At 42.6% G+C, this 20,444-nt stretch overlaps 1 long non-coding RNA gene and 1 pseudogene across 1 annotated transcript; one reads left to right on the top strand and one right to left on the bottom strand.

Annotated features, from left to right (window-relative positions):
* Positions 1 to 7,079: 7,079 nt before the first annotated feature.
* On the top strand, positions 7,080 to 7,169 carry LOC122209248 (annotated as a pseudogene).
* Positions 7,170 to 13,215: 6,046 nt separating this feature from the next.
* On the bottom strand, positions 13,216 to 19,883 carry LOC122208313. The gene is made up of 4 exons (XR_006197195.1): positions 19,815 to 19,883; positions 19,154 to 19,349; positions 15,671 to 15,778; positions 13,216 to 13,325 (listed from the first exon to the last, which is right to left on the bottom strand). It is a non-coding gene; the product is annotated as an uncharacterized LOC122208313 (long non-coding RNA).
* Positions 19,884 to 20,444: the final 561 nt, after the last annotated feature.

Genomic DNA, 20,444 nt, shown 5'->3' with positions numbered 1-20,444 from the left:
CTGTGTTTTTTCCTTGTGTTTCCATCTCCTGGCTCTCCCAGCTCCAAATACCATCTAGGTAACTGTTTCCCAAATAAGGTTCTACAACTGATCAGAATCACCTGGGGAGGTGTGGGGAGGTGTGTTTTTATTTTTTTTATTTATTTATTTATTTTTTAATTTTTTATTTTTGGGACAGAGAGAGACAGAGCATGAACGGGGGAGGGGCAGAGAGAGAGGGAGACACAGAATCGGAAACAGGCTCCAGGCTCCGAGCCATCAGCCCAGAGCCTGACGCGGGGCTCGAACTCACGGACCGCGAGATCGTGACCTGGCTGAAGTCGGACGCTTAACCGACTGCGCCACCCAGGCGCCCCGGGAGGTGTGTTTTTAAATATGGGTTAGGTCACTGCAGCACCAAGCCATCTGATCGACAGAGTCTGATACAGAATGCAGGAATCTGTATTCATTCACAAAGCTCCCTGGTAGCTGTGTGTACAATCAGATTCCTGTGCTGATTAGCAGTTGAATAAGTGTTCTCTTTACAAGAGAACCGACTAAGAACCAGTAACAGATCTTGGAAACACAGATATATCTTTAAAGTCCACACCCAAGAACAAATGGTCTTCTTATGGGGTGGTGAGGCAGCTCTTAGGAGGGCAATGTGGGCAGTTAAGTTAGCAAAATAAAAAAAAAAATTTAATGTTTATTTACTTTTGAGAGAGAGAGAGAGCACACAAGCGAGAGAACACATGAGCAGGGGAGGGGCAGAGAGAGGGGGAGAGACAGAATCCCAAGCAGGCTCTGTGCTCTCAGCCCAGAGCCTGATGCGGGGCTTGAACTCACGAACCATGAGATCATGACCTGAGCCAAAGTCGGTCACCCAACCGACTGAGCCATTCAGGCACCCCAGCAAAATAAATCTTAACAGAAAGGTTGCTGTACAGTATCTTGTTTGAGATCCTCTGGAGCTGCTTTGGTCTTGAAATGGCAGATGGGGGTGAGGTAATTCTATTCTAAAAGGAGAGGTTCTCAGGAACAGCTAACAAGTTACTAATCAGGAAGACATCTTCCTCACCCTTTCCAACTCCAAATTCTCAGCCTCCATAATCATGCGAGTGGACACCTCACAATAAATCACACACCCACACCCACGCAACCTATTGGTTCTGTTTCTTTGGAGAACCCTAATATATTTTTAAAAATTATTGTTAATTGTTGGGTGTAATGGTGGCTATAGTCTTTTTAAACCCTTATCTGTTACAGATACATACTAAAGTATTTACAGGGAAAATGACATGACACATGATATCTGATTAGAGATAATCCCCAGAAGAAAAAAAGGCAATCAGTGAGAGATCAGCAGAATGTTTTCAACTTTTGAAGCTTACTACTCTTGTATATGTTTCCATTTTCCACTTCAAAGTCTTTTAAAAGTCACTCTATGACCCAACAAATCCACTCCTAGATAAATGCATAAATGCCCTACCAACAAATGTGTGCCTATGGACACTAGGGCACATACATCGTAGGTAAGGGAAAAACACAGCTGAACAAGTGTGTGTCCAAGATTATAAAATACATACATATTTCATAATACACCAAACTGTAAACAAATCTAATGTCCATCAACAGTAGGATAAACAATTGCAGGGGTGCCTGGGTGGCTCAGTCGGTTAAGCGTCTGACTTCGGCTCAGGTCACGATCTCACAGTTTGTGGGTTCAAGCCCTGCATCGGGCTCTGTGCTGGCAGCTCAGAGCCTGGAGCCTGCTTCAGATTCTGTATCTCCCTTTCTCTCTGCCCGTCCCCTGCTTGCACTCTGAATGTCTCTCTCTCTCTCTCTCTCTCAAAAATAAATAAGTAAACATTAAAAAAATTGCAGTATATTCCTAAAATGAATTACTATACAATAAGATAACTGAAGCAGTCTGTACAACATGGATCAATCTTAAGATCATCACGCTAAATGAAAAAGCCACAGATATCAGAATAGATCTGTTATATTCTTTTTTACGTGCAGCTTTCCAAAAGGCAAAATTAAACTCTACTACTTAGGTACACATAATTAGGTTTATTTTATTTTCTTTTTAGATTTTTAAACTATGTATTTAATAGCAAAACCTTCAGTAATGGGGATACAAACATGCCTTGGAAAATGCAAAAGCAATTAACTCAATGTAATGGTAGGGGCACCTGGGTGACTCAGTTGGTGAAGTGTCCAACTTCCCCTCAGGTCATGATCTTGTGGCTCGTGAGTTCGAGCCCCGCTTTGGGGTCTGTGCTGACAGCTCAGAGGCTGGAGCCTGCTTCGGATTCTGTGTCTCCCTCTCTCCCTGCCCCTTCCCTGCTTGTGCTCTGTCTCTCTTTCTCTCTCAAAAAATAAATAAACTTTTTTTTAAGGGAGGGGCATTAAAAAAATGAATTCATTCCTTTCCCTTTACACTAAAGAAGCCTCTTGGCTTCTGGGATCCAGGCAGTCTGAAGTAGGGCATCCTATTCATATCAGAGCTATGTTATCTAAAATTGGGCTTATTAGAAGAGAGAAATCTGGGAGATCAAAGAGACAGCAAGCAAAACAACTTGGGCCTGACCTGAGATTGATGCCACTCCTATTTTATTTGTTCAAGAGCTAATGAAAACTTGAGTTAGAACACAACCCCAATGGGGGCGCCTGGGTGGCTCAGTTGGTTAAGCATCTGACTTTGGCCCAGGTCATGATCTCATAGTTTATGAGTTCGAGCCTCACTAGAGTCCTGACAGTGCAGAGCCTGCTTGGGATTCTCTCTCTCTCTCCCTCTCCCTCTCTCTCCGCCACCGCCATGCTCTGTCAAAAATAAATAAAAATTTAAAAAAAGAAAAAAGAAAAAAAAAAGAACACAAACCCCACCCAGTGGTTACTTGGAGCTCTGGCACAATTAAGGAAGAGGAAGTTTGGCAGAATCTCATTTCTTCACCCCCATTGGGAGAGATTCCTAACTCACCTACGTCTCTGTCAGCTTCTCCAGATTGAGTTTTCTGCGGCCCCTAAACAAACAACCTTCCAAGAAATCCAGGATATCCTCATCCATCCAAATGTGTATTCAAGAGACTGGCCCTCACCTCACCCCTCACTGTTATTAGGCTGAAGAAAATAGGTTATAACTGCTGTATACTGTTCGCCCCTGAATTCCCAGCTTCCCCCACCCTCCCCCAAATATCTTCCCCAAATACCACCTGTGGCAATTTTTCCATAAGTCCACAGTAGACTTTCCATAATGTCCACAACATTTATTTGCGACAACAAGGATGGACCTTAAAGGCACTACGCGGGGCACCTGGGTGGCTCAGTCGGTTAAGCGGCCGACTTCAGCTCAGGTCACGATCTCACAGTCCGTGAGTTCGAGCCCCGCGTCGGGCTCTGTGCTGACAGCTTGGAGCCTGTTTCGGATTCTGTTTCTCCCTCTCTCTCTGCTCCTTCCCTGCTCGTGCTCTGTCTCTCTCTCTCTCTCTCTCAAAAATAAATAATAAACATTAAAAAAATTAAAAAAAAAAAGAAATTGAATCTGTAGTCAATGCAACACACACACACACACACACACACACACACACACACACACACACCTCTTAAAAAAAAAAAAAAAGAGGGGCGCCTGGGTGGCTCAGTCGGTTAAGTGTCCGACTTCAGCTCGGGTCACGATCTCACAGTCTGCGAGTTCGAGCCCCGCGTCGGGCTCTGGGCTGATGGCTCAGAGCCTGGAGCCTGCTTCCGATTCTGTGTCTCCCTCTCTCTCTGCCCCTCCCCCGTTCATGCTCTGTCTCTCTCTGTCTCAAAAATAAATTTTAAAAAAACGTTAAAAAAATTAAAAAATAAATAAAGGCACTATGCTAAGTGAAACAAATCTGAGGAAGACAAGTACTGTCTGATCTCACTTAAGTGTGGAATCTAAAAACAAAACAAAAAAACACATCAAACTCCTAGAGAAAGAGATCAACCAACAGTGGTTGTTGGTGACCAACAGTGGGAACAGGGGCAGGGGAATCAGAGGCAGGTGGTCAAAGGTACAAACTTCCAGCTCCAGATGAGGAAGTACTAGGGATGCAACATACACCATGATGATGACGGGGAACACGACCATACAGGGTACTTGAAAGTTGTTAAGAGCGTAAATCCTAAGAGCTCTCATTACAAGGAAAAACAATTTTTTTTTCTTTTTTTGCTTTCTGTTTATTGCATCTAAGAGATGATAGATGATGGACAAGTCAATTTACTGTGGTGATCATTCCACAATATATGTAAGCCAAACTACTGTGTGATACACCATAAACTTAACGGTGTTTCATGTCAATTAGATCCCAACAAAACTGCATATTTTACTTTACTTTATTTATTAAAAATGTTTTTTAATGCTTATTTTTGAGATACAAAACAAACGCATGTGGGGGAAGGGGAGAGAGAGGGGGAAACAGAATCCAAAGTAGGCTCTGCCCTGTCAGCACAGAGCCCCACAGGGGGCTTGAACTCAGGAACCGTGAAATCATGATCTGAGCTGAAGTTAGACACTCAAATGACTGAGCCCCTAAAACTACATATTTAAAAAAAATTGTTTAATGTTTATATTTGAGAGAGAGAGAGAGAGAGCAAGCAATGGAGGGTCAGAGAGAGAGAGGGAGACACAGAATTCGAAGCAGGCTCCAGGCTCTGAGCTGTCAGCACAGAGCCCGACGTGGGGCTTGAACTCACAAACTGTGAGATCGTGACCTGAGCCGAAGTCGGTCGCTTGACCGACTGAGCCACCCAGGCGCCCCTGTTTTTTGTTTATTAAAAAAATTTTTTTGTAATGTTTATTTTTGACCAGGAGAGAGTAAGTGGGGGAGGGGCAGAGAGAGGGAGACACAGAATCCGAAGCAGGCTCCAGGCTCTGAGCTGTCAGCACAGAGCCCCACATGGGGCTCAAACCCACAGACTGCGAGATCATGACCTGAGTCAAAGTCGGATGCTTAACCAACGGAACCACCCAGGTGCCCCCAATTTTTTTTAATGTTTATTTATTTTTGAGAGAGACAGAGAGACAGGGCATGAGCAGGGGAGGGGCAGAGAGAGAGTGAGACATAGAATCTGAAGCAGGCTCCAAGCTCGGAGCTGTCAGCACAGAGCCCGATGTGGGGCTCGAACTCACAAACGGTGAGATCATGACCTGAGCCGAAGTCTGATGCTTCCAACTGAGCCACCCATGCACCCCTACAACTACATATTTTAAACAGCTCCTCAGATACCAGATATTTACCCAAAGAAACCCAAAACATATTTCAACAAAAAGACTATAAGAAGGTTCACAGTAGCTTGATTATTTTTTTTTAATATTTATTTTTGAGAGAGAGAGAACAGAAGCTGGGGAGGGGCACAGAGAGAGGGAGACAGATGATCCGAAGTGGGCTCTGTGCTGTAAGGACAGAGCCCAATATGGGACTCAAAGTCACCAGCCATAAGATCATGACCGAGCTGAAGTCAGGCCAACCAACTGAGCCACCCAGGCACCCCCATATTAGCTTTATTTATAATAGCCCCCAACTGGAAACAACCCAGGAGTGTATTCATAGGTGTGTGGATAAACTGTGGTATATTCATTTATGTTTTCTGCAATGTCCTTTCTCTTTTTTTTTAAGTAATCTCTACCCCCATTGTGGGGCTTGAACTCACAACCCTGAGATCAAGAGTCGCATGCTCTACTGACTGAGCCAGACAGGCACCCCCTTATTGCTTTAAAACAATAAAACGCTTGGTTTCCAATGATTTTGTCTTGTGGAAATTTGCCGTGAAACAAAAATGAAGCCAAATTATTTTTTACTGCTCCAAAATGTCCCAAATTCTCTTAAGTATGTGACTAGTATAATAAGGGTGTTGTGACATTATCGTCAGGCACTTCATAGAAATTCCTATGATGATAAAAATGGAAAGACACTGTGAAATCTTACTGTTCAAATATAGTTAAGTACTGATCACAAGTACTTGGGTTAGACATTTTTTGTCAAGTAGGTATTGATGTGGGAAACAAAGGCAAATGAAAAATTAAATTTCATCACTGCCTACAGCCCATTGGCAAGTCCTTGAAACAGGCAGAGTGACCTTCCTCTAGGAGCTTAGCTGCCTGGATGATGACATACTGCTCAGGGCAAAAGGCAATCTTAGCCCACCTGCCCCCCCCCCCACCATAAGTCTACTTTAACATACACAAATCCCTCTGGAAACTTCCTTTGTCTCTATACCCAAAATATATATTAGCAATCATCCTCCAAGCATATGGCCCACTGATATACATCAGAAGGGTCTCATGACTAAAGTTTTATTAGACAGTAATAAACGACCTTTTGTAACAATAGTTCGCTCCTTCAAGGTCCTGGAAACCTTTTTTTCCAGAATACCTGTGCTATCTCGAACCCCCTCCCAACTTGAAAGTATAGGGGTGCCTGGGTGGCTCAGGTCATGATCTCTTGGTTCAAGAGACAGTTCGAGCCCTGTGTCAGGCTCTGTGCTGACAGCTCAGAGCCTGGAGCATGCTTAGGATTCTGTGTCTCCCTCTCTCTGCCCCTCTTCCATTCACGCTCTGTCTCTCTGTCTCTGTCTCTCAAAAATAAATAAACATTAAAAAAAAATTTTTTAAACCAAAAAGAAAGTATACAAGTCACCCAGTGTAGCTCTTCCTGCCCATGGATCCTGCTTTAATAAAACCACCTTTTTGCACCGAAGACATCTCAAGAATGCTTTCTTGGCCATCAGCTCTGAACCCCAACATTTTCTACATCAGGTATCACAGTGAAAACAAAAAAAAGGTGATGTGTTGATATTTTATTCACAGATTAGTACCTTATGAAATTATAGTATTTCATACAAAGGACTATTACAGACATGTAAGATAGAAAAAAAAATTAGTGAAGACTCCCATTCACCACCAGGCTTAAGAGAGAGAACACTACCAATGCTATGAAAGCTTTGTCTTTGCCCTTCTCTGACCAAATTCTCCTTTTATACCCGTAAGTAACTACTTTCCTAAATTTTGTGTCTAGCATTCCTCTAACTATTCTTTATAGCTTTACTATATATAACTCTCTAAGAAACTTGTCATCGCTCCTCGGCCTTTTGGCTAAGATCAAGTGTAGTATCTAAGAAACTTGTCTGTACCATTTTATTTATTTATATTTTAATTAATTTTTAAAAATGTTTATTTATTTTGAGAGAGAGAGAGAGAGAGGAGGCATGCATGTGCCCTGGGAAGGGCAGAGAGAGAGGGAGAGAGAATCACAAGCAGGCTCCATGCTGTCAGTACAGAGCCTGATGTGGGACTCGAACTCAAGAACTGTGAGATCATGACCTGAGTTGAAATCAAGGGTCAGACACTTAACTGACTGAGCCACCTGGGCTCCTCTTTATTTTGGGGGCCTCTAGGTGGCTCAATCGGTTAAGCCTACAACTTGGGCTGATACTCTTAGGAAGTAACACATAGATATAGAGTTGAAATAGTTGATGACTTCTTCTCTTATTCTGAATATTCCATTTACTCACACACTTAAAAACTCTCATACCATCTCTTCTTCCTACTGAAAGCCTTTTGAAATATATATATATATATATATATATATATATATATATATATATATATATGTTTTTTTTTTTTTTGAGAGAGAGAGAGAACATGAGTAGGGGAGGGGTTGGGAGAGAGAGAATCCCAAGCAGGCTCTGCACTGTCAGCTCAGAGCCAGATATGGGGCCTGATCTCACTACCTGAGCCAAAATCAAGAGTTGGACACTTAACCAACTGAGCCACTCAGGCACCCCTGAAATATTTTATCAACATGGTATTCACAGCAAGAACATGACTTTACAAAATTATTTCTAGAGAAAATGATTTCCTCGATTCACTGACCTGGCTTAATTTTTCATAAATATAAATTATCTTACACACAATGAAGTTTATTCATGGTATAGTCATCCCCACACTTAATACATTCATAGGTTTGCATTTTTTTGCATTTTTTTTTTAACGTTTATTTATTTTTGAGACAGAGAGAGACAGAGCATGAACGGGGGAGGGTCAGAGAGAGGGAGACACAGAATCGGAAACAGGCTCCAGGCTCCGAGCTGTCAGCACAGAGCCCGACGCGGGGCTCGAACTCACAGACCGCGAGATCGTGACCTGAGCCGAAGTCGGCCGCTCAACCGACTGAGCCACCCAGGCGCCCCTAGGTTTGCATTTTTATATGTATTGTCTGTACACATTTTTTTCATAATCAGAAAAGGTTTTCAAGCATTTTATGGCAATCGAAGTTATTCCTTAGTGTAAACTCTCTAATACCACATGCTTATGACTTTCAACAAAAGGTTTTTCTCACATTTATTACTCTTCTATGATTCACTCTGGAGTAAACTCTCTGATGCATCTGGAATTTGGTTTCTCAGTCAAAATACTACAACATTCCCTCCCTTGTACAATTTCTTTTCCATATGAGTTTCTCTGATATAAAATGACCTATACTTCTTGAAAGTTTTCACAAAATTACTACATTCACAGTGGCTGTCTTTCTGTTGTATAATGAGTGCACACCACTTCTTTTATACATTTTTATTTATGTATTTTGTTAATTTTAATGTTTGTTTATTTTTGACAGAGAGAGAGAGAGAGAGAGACAGAGCATGAGCGGGGGAGGGGCAGAGAGAGAAGGAGACACAGAATCCAAAGCAGGCTCCAGGCTCTGAGCTGTCGGCACAGAGCCCGATGCGGGGCCCGAACTCACAGACCATGAGATCATGACCTGAGCCAAAGTCACTCAACCGACTGAGCCACCCTGGCACCCCTATTTATGTATTTTTTAGAGAGACAGTGGATGCACACACACCCAAGCTGGGGAGGGGCAGAGGGGGAGGGAGGGAGAGAGAGACACAGAGAGAGACAGAGAGAGAATCTCAAGCAGGCTCCACAGCCATCACAGAGCTGGATGTGCGGGGCTTGGCTCGTTCCCATGACTGCGAGATCACGACCTGAGTCGAAATCTAGACTCAGACGCTTAAGCGACTAAGCCTCCTAAGTGCCTGCTAACACTTCTGTGTGAAAAACTTTTGCACATTTGCTAAATTCAGTTTCTCCCATGTATGCCTTTTCCTGATGAACAACGCACTACAGGTTGTTACTGAAGATTTTGTCATATTTTTTTAAAAAAATTTTTAATGTTTATTTTTGAGAGACAGAGTGTAAGCAAGGGAGGGGCAGAGAGAGAGAGGGGGAGACACAGAATCCAAAACAGGCTCCAGGCTCTGAGCTGTCAGCACAGAGTCCAATGTGGGGCTCAAACTCACAAGCCAAGCGATCATGACCTGAGCCGAAGTCAGACGGTTAACTGACTGAGCCACCCAAGAGCCCCGATTTTGTCATATTTATTTACTGCACTAGATTTCTCTCTCATTTTAGCTTCCTATAAAAGTAAACATCCTTGTGGAAGCTTCTCCTTAGTTACCATAAGAATTCTCTCCCATATAAGGGCACCTGGGTGGCTCAGGCAGTTAAACGCCAGACTTCAGCTCTGGTCATGATCTTATGGTTTGTGGGTTTGAGCCCTGCGTCTGTGTGAAAGACAGACAGACAGTCAGAGCCTGGAGCCTGCTTCAGATTCTGTGTCTCCCTCTCTCTCTGCCCCTCCGCCACTAGTCTGTCTCTCTCTCCAAAATAAATAAACATTTTAAAAAATTAAAAAAAAAAGAATTCTCTCCCATATGCCTGCAATTTCATGCTGGAATGACCTCCTTAAAGGCTTCCTCATTTTCACCATACCCATCTGATTTTGCCCTCTTTGGTGTCTACTGAGGTGTGCCTTGACACTAAAGGATTTCACACACTCACTGCCTCTGTAGGGTCTCTCTCCTGTATGTGTTCTTTGATGCCTACTTTGACTAGGCTTCCAGGCGAAAGGTTTCCCACATTCGCTACATACACAGGGCTTTCCTCCTGCGTGGGTTCTCCCGTGTATGATGAGTGGGGACTTATGGCTGAAGGTTTTCTGACAATTACTTCATTCACAGGGTTTCTCTCTCGTGTAGGTTCTTTGATGCACAATGAGTTGTGACTTCAAACTTTCCCACAACCACTGCATCTGTAGGGTTTCTCTCCCGTGTGTGTCCTCTGGTGTATAGCGAGTGTTGATTTGGAACTGAAGGCTTTCTGGCATTCACTACAGCAGAAAGGCTTCTCCCTGATATGAACTCTCTGATATACAGTGAGCTCTGACTTCCAGATGAAAGCCTTCTGGCATTCTTTTTTGTTTTTTAATTTTATTTTTTATTTTTTAAAATTTACATCCAAATTAGTTAGCATATAGTGCAACAATGACCTCAGGAGTAGGTTCCTTGATGCCCCTTCCCCATTTAGCCCATCCCCCCTCCCACAACCCCTCCAGCAACCTTCAGTTTGTTCCCCATATTTATGAGTCTCTTCTGTTTTGTCCCCCTCCCTGTTTTTATATTATTTTTGTTTCCCTTCCCTTATGTTCATCTGTTTTGTCTCTTAAAGTCCTCATATGAGTGAAGTCATATGATATTTGTCTTTCTCTGACTAATTTCACTTAGCAATACCCTCCACTTCCATCCACGTAGTTGCAAATGGCAAGATTTCATTCTTTTTGATTGCTGAGTAATACTCCATTGTATATATATACCACATCTTCTTTATCCATTCATCCATCGAGGGACATTAGGGCTCTTTCCATACTTTGACTATTGTTGATAGTGCTGCTATAAACGTGGGGGTGCATGTGTCCCTTCGAAACAGCATACCTGTATCCCGTGGATAAATGCCTAGTAGTGCAATTGCTGGGTCATAGGGTAGTTCTATTTTTAGTTTTTTGAGGAACCTCCATACTGTTTGTGGCTGCACCAGCTTGCATTCCCAGCCTTCTTTTCATGTAAAGAAAAGGGTTTTTCTCCAGTGTGCTGTCTTCGGTGTTCAATGAGCTGTGACCTGTGGATGAAAGCTCTCGGACAATGACTGCATTCGCTGGGCTTTTCTGCAGTACCCGTTTTGTAAAGTAAAGTGAGACTAAACTTAAGAGAGAAAGTTCTTCCACATTCCTTACAGCCACAGGGGTTCTCACCTGTATGAGTTCTCTCACGCTTAACAAGATGTGTCTTACTAATGAAGGTTTTCCGACATTCATTACATTCATAGGGTTTCTCTCCTGTGTGAGTTCTCTGATATAAAATACGCTCTACCTTCTGAATAAAAGCTTAGAGACATCCGTCACATTCATATGTTTTTTCTCCTGTATGAGTTCTCTGGTGTACCATGAGCTGTGATTTCTGGGAGAAAATTTTTCTTCATTCACTGTATCCATAGGGTTTCTGTCCTGTGTGACTTCTCTGGTGTAGAAGGAGTTACGGCACATGGTTAAAGGATCTTTGACATTTACTACCTTTATAAAATCTCATTTCTATATGACTTATATTCAGGCATGACATCTTATTGACAGCTTCTCCATAATCATATTCACAGCAATTAATTCCAGAATGAGCATTTTTATGCATAGTATGGAAAAACAATTTCTCAGATAGATTTAACTTCTTAGCTTTTTCACTTATATAATTTCTGTTCTGGAAAAGTAAATCTAAATTATGTTTCAAAGTTTTCCCATTTGAATCAAATTGATCAAAGTCTTTTCTCAGGTGAGGCATTTTGTCAAATACGTCACATTCCTGGTGCCTTGCCATGGGATCAAGTTTGTCGGAGTTTTCCTGGAGCCAGTCTGTCTCATCATCAACTTGCTAGGCATCTTCTAGGAAGGAGACCGATGAATCTGTATACAATTAGGCAGTGGAAGAGGCCAACTCTCACAATGAGGATCAAGGATCCTTACAAATGAGGATTTTTAATCAGGAAACAAGTTAGAGGCATCCAGTAGAAGAAGAGAAAATAGAAGGGAAGCAGAGGGACATGGTAAAGGGGAAAAATTCATGTGTATCTGGAAGCTTAATTCTGACCAGAGGTGAGATGTTGAGTAGGAGGAAGGCAACATGAGCAGTACTGGTGATGAAGAGTGAGGATGCTGGAAACGGAGAATAACCAAGAGAGCTGGGTCCTAGTTGAGTCAAAGATCTGACACAGAGTGCAGAGACATAATGGCCTATCTCCTTTTTTTGGAAGCTTATTTATTTTCAGTAATCTCTACACCCAATGTGGGTCTTGAACTCATGACCCGATCAAGAGTCACATGATCTACCAACTGAGCCAACCAGGAGCTCCAAAGGTTCAAGGGTTTTTAAATAATGTCCTCAAAATAACCTATCAAAGGTTCTAGCTCCTGGGGCGCCTGGGTGGCTGAGTCGGTTGGGCATCCGGCTTCCACTCAGGTCATGACCTTGCAGTCCCTGGGTTCAAGCCCTACGTCGGGCTCTGTGCTGACAGCTCAGAGCCTGGAACCTGCTTCGGATTCTGTGTCTCCCTCTCTCTCAGCCCCTCCCTTACTCGCACTCTGTCTCTCTCTCTCTCTCTCTCTCTCAAAAATAAAGAAACATTAAAAAAATAAATTAAAAAAAAGTTATAGCTCCTTAGGCTTTCACTCATCTACCTGGCTGTTATCCACTCCCCCAGATGGTCCTTACTACTGACTTCCCCCTCTGCCATCCATGGCTCCCTGCTCCAGCTGGAGGACCGCTGCTAGTTGGGAAGCCTAACAATTTGATCACGGCTAAACACGGTGCCAAGAGGTTGATCTTCAGAACCTCTGAAGAAGTAGGAAGGGGCTGTTTCAGAGTCAACACCTCAGCAAAGTGAAAAAAAATTTTTTTAAGTTTATTTATTTATTTTGAGAGAGACAGAGATAGCACCAGTGCAGGAGGGGCAGGGGGGGGGGGGGAGAGAGAGAGAAAGAGAGAGAGAGAGAGAGAGAGAGAGAGAGAGAATCCCAAGCAGGTTCCACACTGCCAGTGCAGAGTCTAATGTGGGGCTTGAACCCATGAACCATGAGGTGATGACCTGAGCCTTAACCAAGAGTTGGACATTTAACTGACTGAGCCACCCAGGCGCCCCATGAAAACCTTTAATTTGGGAGGCGAGAGCATGATCCTCTCTCCACGTTCAGACAGACACAAAGGCTCTATCATTTATAAATCCTAAATTCAAAGACATTAAACACTTCAGAGAGCTTCTAAATTCCAGCAGTTAAAAAAGAAATGGCAACAGACTGGGGTTCCCCGTAGTCCTTGCCCACTGACCTGAGGTTGCTGTAAGTTTCCAACATTACAACCCAGTACAGCTTCTTCTGGACCACATCCAGTAGTTGCCAGTCCTCTGACGTGAAGTGCAGGCCACATCCTCAGGTGAGTGTTACCTGTAATGACACATTGTTTCAAGTGACTTTTCACTCAATGGTATGGAAAAAAATGCACATGGATTTATTATGATCATTTTCACAATACATTATATACCCAAGGTTTGGTGAATCTAATTTTGCCTTGTACCTACGGAAGAAACTTAAAGCTCATTAAAAATATCCTGCCATTCAGCGCACCTGGGTGGCTCAGTCGGTTAAGCGTCTGACTTCAGCTCAGGTCATGATCTCGCCGTCCGTGGGTTCAAGCCCCGTGTGGGACTCTGGGCTGATGGCTCAGAGCCTGGAGCCTGCTTCCGATTCTGTGTCTCTCTCTCTGCCCCTTCCCTGTTCATGCTCTGTCTCTCTCTGTCTCAAAAATAAATAAATAAATGTTAAAAAAATTAAAAAATAAAATAAAATAAATAAAATTTCAAAAAAAAAAATATCCTGCCATTCAAAAATCAACCAGTGTAACTCACCACATTGACAGAATCAAGGATAAAAATCTTTTTTTAGGTTATTTATTTTTGAGAGAGAGAGAGAGCGCATGAGTGGCGCAGAGAGAGAGGGAGAGAGAGAATCCCAAGCCGGCTCCATGCTGTTAGTGCAGAGCCCAACCTAGAGCTTGATCTCATGAACTGCAAATCATAACCTGGGCTGATCCCAAGAGTCAGACCCTTAACTGACTGAGCCACCCAGGTGCCCCAAGGATAAAAATCTTATCATCATGACAAGGGATCCATGGAAATCATGTCACACCAGTGAGCACACATATGTCTAAACTACTGAATGGTTGTCCATCAACTGATGAATGGATAAAGAAATTGTGCTTTATATACACAATGGAATACTACGTGGCAATGAGAAAGAATGAAATATGGCCTTTTGTAGCAACGTGGATGGAACTGGAGAGTGTGATGCTAAGTGAAATAAGCCATACGGAGAAAGACAGATACCATATGGTTTCACTCTTATGTGGATCCTGAGAAACTTAACAGAAACCCATGGGGGAGGGGAAGGAAAAAAAAAAAAAAAGAGGTTAGAGTGGGAGAGAGCCAAAGCATAAGAGACTGTTAAAAACTGAGAACAAACTGAGGGTTGATGGGGGGTGGGAGGGAGGGGAGGGTGGGTGATGGGTATTGAGGAGGGCACCTTTTGGGATGAGCACTGGGTGTTGTATGGGAACCAATTTGACAATAAATTTCATATATTAAAAAAAAACACAAAAATAAATAAATAAATAAAGTGCTGAGAGAAGGAAAAAAAATAACTATTGAATGGTTTGCTAAGATTTGTATATTTGGTTGTATTTAAGTTTTACTTCAAAATAAATAAAAGTGCTATAAACAAATATTAAACTCTAGTTAATAATATACATGCTGGAGTATTTAGGGGGAATTTTACTAATTTTTTTAAAATATATTTTTTAAGTGTATTTATTTATTTTGAGAGACAGAGAGAGCAAGCGGGGGAGGCGCAGAGAGTGAGGGAGAGAGGGAGAATCCCAAGCAGGCTCCACAATGTCAGCCCAGAGCCCAATGCAAGGCTCGAACTCATGAACCGTGAGATCAGACCTGAGCTGAAACCAAGAGTCAGATGCTTAACCAACTGAGCCACCCAGGCACCCCCTAATGTTTGAAATTTACTTCAAAATACATTAAAAAAAAAAAACAAGGGAGCAAGGGATGGCTAAATAAAAGCAAATATTTTGGTATTCTGAGACCCAATTTCTAACATGGCAGAGGGGTGGTTCCCTCATAAAAACAATAAGCAATTCTTGGGACACCAGCTCAGTGTCCTACAATTCAGCTTAATTCTGATATTATCTACCTGCAGATACCATCAGATTCCACACTTTAAGGGGTCAGTCCCACAAGACTGCCTTTCCCCTCTGCCACCTCAGATCCCAGTTACAAGTCTAGGGCGTCACCTGTACTGCTGACTGACTGGCTATAAATCAGAGGTTCCTAAAACTTCTGCTTCAGGTTCAATTAATTTGCTAGAATAGCTCAAAGAACTCAGAGAAACATTTTACTTTCTAGAATAAGAGTTTACTATGAAAGGATTTAACAAGGGAAGAGACAAGTGAAAGGGATGCGTAGGGCCAGGTATGGGGCAAGGACATGGGGCTTCCACACTCTCCAGGTGCACCACCCTCCCCAGTCTCCATCAACCTGGAAGCTGTCCAAACACTCTCCTTTTGGGTTTTTATGAGGGCTTCATTGCATACGCATGACTGATTAAATCACTGGCTGCTGGCAACAGATTCAATCTCTTACCCTTTTCCCATTCCCTTAGGTCAGGGGGGTGTGACTGAAAGTTCCAACCCTCTCAACGCATGATTGATTCTCCTGGCAACCAACCTCTTCCTTGGAGGCTTCCAAGAAGTCATCATTCACGTAACAAAAGACACTGTTATCACTCTCAGTATTTAGGAAATTCCAAGGATCTGGGGAGCTGTGAGCCAGGAACTGTGGATAAGACCAAATATACATGAAAAATGTATTTTGGTTGACTGAATGACCAAATGCATATTTCTTGTGAATCACAGTATCACATAGCTGATAAAGCAAGTAAAACATTAATTATAGAATTTAGTTGGTTGGTATATAGGTGTTCACTGTAAAATTCTTTCAACTTTCCTGTACATCTGAAATTTTTTATAACAAAACATCAAAAAAAATACTAGAAAAAAAGCACATAGTAAAATTTAACACCCTTTAATGATGAAAACACTTAGCAAATTAGGAATATAAGTAATCTGCCTTAATCTGAAAAAATAATATCCATAGGGGCATCTGGGTGGTTCAGTCAAGCGTCTGACTCTTGACTTTGGCTCAGGTCATGATCTCATGGTTTGTGAGATCGAGCCCTGCATCGGGCTCCACGCTGACAATGCAGAGCCTGCTTGGGATTCTCTCTCTCCCTCTCTCTCTCTGCCCCTCCCCTGTTTGCACATGTGCACTCTCTCTCTCTCTCTCTCTCAAAAAAAATCCATATAAAACCTAAAGCAAACATTACATTTAATGGTGAATTATTAAAAGTCTTTGCATGGAGGTAAGAATGAGGCAAGGATGCCTATCACCATTTCTATTCAAATGGTACTGAAGTCCCTGCCAGTGCAACTGGGCAAGAAAAAGAAGTAAGAGGCAAAAGAATTAGGAAGAAATTTATCATTCACAGAGGACATGATTTGGAAAGTAGAAAATCAGTAAGAATTATAAACTATTAGAATTCATAAATGAATTGCTCAAAGTCACTGACCATAAGATCAGTATTAATAAACCAACTGTATTTCAACAGTAGCCAACTACTAGGAAATGAAATTAAATAATAATCCACTCATAATAGTATCAAACAGCAAATGCCTAGAAATAATTCCTTTTTTTAATTAAAAAAATTTTTTTAATGTTTTTATTTATTTTTGAGACAGAGCATGAGCAGGGGAGGGGCAGAGAGAGGGGGAGACACAGAGTCCGAAGCAGGCTCCAGGCTCTGAGCTGTCAGCACAGAGTCCGATGCGGGGCTCGAACCCACAGACTGTGAGATCGTGACCTGAGCCGAAGTCAGACGCTCAACCGACTGAGCCACCCAGGCACCCCTGCCTAGAAATAATTCTTAAAAGGATGTGCAAGATCTCAATATTGAAAACCATAGAACTCTATTGAAACACGTTAAAGAAAATGTGAATAAAGGCAAGAATATGCCATATCTTGGATTAGAAAATTCCACTGTACAGGCATGTTGATTATCCCCCAAATTAATAGAGCCAATACAATAAAACCAATATTCTAGTAGGTGTTTTCTGGAAACCGACAAGCTGATTCTAAAATTTACAAGAGCAGCTCCTGGGTGGTTCAGTTGGTTGAGCGTCTGATTCTTGATTTCGGCTCAGGTCATAATCCTAGGGTTGTGGGATTGAGCCCTGTGGCGGGCTCTGTACTAAGCACGGAATCCTGCTCAGGATTCTCTCTCTCTCTCTCTCTCTCTCTCTGCCCCCCTGCCCCACCCTTTGCGAGTTGTCTCTAAAATAAAATAATTTTAAAATACTGTTTTAAAAAATAAACAAAATTTATAAGAAAATACCAAGGGTCTGGACAGGAGCCTGTGACACAGCAAGAACGTGAGCAAGAACAGTGAGGCGGCAGCTGCAGTGGTCCAAGTGACCGATGACGATGGCTCTGAATAGGGTAGTGCTGTGGCAAGGAAGAGCGACAGATCTGAGTTCGGCTTTGTAAACAGAACCAACAAGATTTGCCCTCGCATGATGGGAAACACAGAGACCGATGAAAGTGCGAGAAGTGGAGATGTGTCCGCTATGGCTGCTGTTGTGCTGTGGTGGCAGAGTTGAGTAGTTGCAGCAGAGACTGTCTGGCCCACAAAGGCTTATTATTTTGCCCTTCACAGAAGTTTGCTGACCCCTCATCTGAGAAGCTAAGAGAAGCTATTCATTGAAAGAGGGAAACTGTGGAAGGAACAGGCTTCAGGGGAGATTCAGAGCTTGGTTTGGTAAATGGCAAAATGGACGCACCTGTAGAGATGTGCACCTTAGAGATGTCAAGGAGGCAGTAAGGTACAGGAGGTGATGCTTGGCGGACAAGTGCAGGCTGGAGACAGAAAGAGGAAGCCATCGGCATGAGTGCGGTTTAAACTGTGACACCACACAATGGAATACTACGTGGCAATGAGAAAGAATGAAATATGGCCTTTTGTAGCAACGTGGATGGAACTGGAGAGTGTGATGCTAAGTGAAATAAGCCATACAGAGAAAGACAGATACCATATGGTTTCACTCTTATGTGGATCCTGAGAAACGTAACAGAAACCCATGGGGGAGGGGAAGGAAAAAAAAAAAAAAAGAGGTTAGAGTGGGAGAGAGCCAAAGCATAAGAGACTCTTAAAAACTGAGAACAAACTGAGGGTTGATGGGGGGTGGGAGGGAGGGGAGGGTGGGGGATGGGTATTGAGGAGGGCACCTTTTGGGATGAGCACTGGGTGTTGTATGGAAACCAATTTGACAATAAATTTCATATATTAAAAAAATAATAATAAAATAAAATAAAAATAAATAAATAAATAAATAAATAAATAAATAAACAAACTGTGACACCAGACGAGAGCACTAAGGAGAAAGTACAGACACAAAAGATGTAGGGAATGAGCCATGAGACAAGATAAGAGGATTGGGAGACAAGACAAATTACAAAAAGAAGTTGAACCCTAGAAGTGGCCAATAAGGCAGAAACACCGAGAGAGCATGGCGTTCTGAACACCAAACGACAAGAGTACTTCAAGGAAGAAGGAAGTATCGACAATGTTAGATGCTGCTGGAAGGTCCAGTAAAAACTGAGCATGGGATTTAACAACAGGAAGTCACCGAGGATCCTGATAAAAACCACTTTTGGAGGAAGGAGGGGATTAAAAGCAACTGAAGTGGGTTCAAATAAGAGAGGGAGGAGGGACTGGTGATACGGAGTTTTGGCGACTCTTTTGGTTTTTGATGAAGACCTTGTTGCCTAAGTGACAGAAAGCATTTATTGACTGTGAAGAACTGTCTTAATGGAAAATGTACTTCATAAAAATGCCCGTTTCTCTTTTGATTACGGCTGCCATCCGCACCAGCGGAAAATCAGCAACCCTGCTCTGGACTGTATGGTTCACGTGGCAATGTTTCAACGTTAAGCGCTCTCACCCACGATCTATGTAGGCTCCACCTGGCTGTGTCTTAATCTTCTATCTTCTCGTCCATGCTTTTTCCCACGTGACTATTATGTGCACATAGTGTTGCTCTCAAAATTGTGCACATTCTTAGAAATCTCCCCAAATCCTTTGGAAAGACAGCTCACCTAGGACTTGGTCATTTTCAGCTGCTCTTGGGAAATGGCCAGTGAGTCCAACATCTGCCCAAAGGACTCTTCCAGCTCTTCTCTGAATCTTGGTATGAACTCTCCGGTCAAGAGAACCGTCAGTGACAAGGCACCGCTTACTCGGGAATGCTACGTCCTCACATTACGTAATCTGTCTTTTCCCAGAAAGTGAGACCTGTGGATTTAAGGGGAATACTTATGTTAGATGGCATGTTAACTCCAGGCCCTGAATCACTGCTTTTATTGTCGAGGCCGTATCCTCACATGGAACTCCAGGCTAGGCTTTCTGCTGATTCTGATCAGGCTTCTGGGAACAAAAATAGCCTTAAGTGTTTGGTTTAATCCAAAGGCTCTGGAAATACAGTGTCCAAGGCTGAGATGCTATTAATATTCCCAAGGACATCCTAAGCATACTTATGGATTGATGACTTTCCCACGTACCATTACCAGACTCAAGTCCATTTCCAGCAACGATGGAAATGAGGCTGGACCCAGAATTTAAAGCACAAGGGAAGGCTTTATTGGGGCTTATGCTAGAGCATAAGGGAGGCAGCACTAAGGGAGGAATCCTCAAGCTGAGCTCAAGGAGAGGTCAGGGAAAGTTTTTAAAGAAACTTAGGTGGGAAAACGTTATTTATACCTGTGCATTTAAAGGTCACACTTCTGGGGCGCCTGGGTGGCTCAGTTGGTTGAGTGTCCAGCTTTGGCTCAGGTCATGATCTCATGGTTTGTGAGTTTGGGCCCCACGTCGGGCTCTGTGCTGACAGCTTGGAGCCTGGAGCCTGTTTCGGATTCTGTGTCTCCCTCTCTCTCTGCCCCTCTCCTGTTCGTGCTCTGTCTCTGTCTCTCAAAAATAAATAAATAAACATTAAAAAAAAAATTAAAGGTCACACTTCTTCATGTGTTATGTGTCTAACATGTTAAAATCTCCACCCCTTGCATGTGATTTTTACTATTATAATGAGGGCAAAAGTCAGTAAAATGTCAAATCTGGCAGACACTGTGTCTCAGACTAGTTTGCTCTGATCCTTAGCTAGTGTCTTGCTCTGCAAGAGAAGTGGTAATGGCCAGCACGGAGCTTCCCAGGGGCATAGAGGCTTGTTCCCAAGGTTTTTACTGTCTCAGTACAATAGTTATATTAAAATTTGAGTCTTTGAATATATATTAAAACGTGCAACTTCACAAGTATAGTCTATTGGGAAACATACAATAACTGGTAAAAACTGAGTTTTGAGAACAGTCCAAGAGAATAAAACTACAGGCAAATCTC

Source organism: Panthera leo, chromosome E2 (assembly GCF_018350215.1).
Source record: "Panthera leo isolate Ple1 chromosome E2, P.leo_Ple1_pat1.1, whole genome shotgun sequence".
In the NCBI taxonomy this organism is placed as follows: Eukaryota; Metazoa; Chordata; class Mammalia; order Carnivora; family Felidae; genus Panthera; species Panthera leo.
This window is presented reverse-complemented; position numbering and strand designations above follow the sequence as displayed.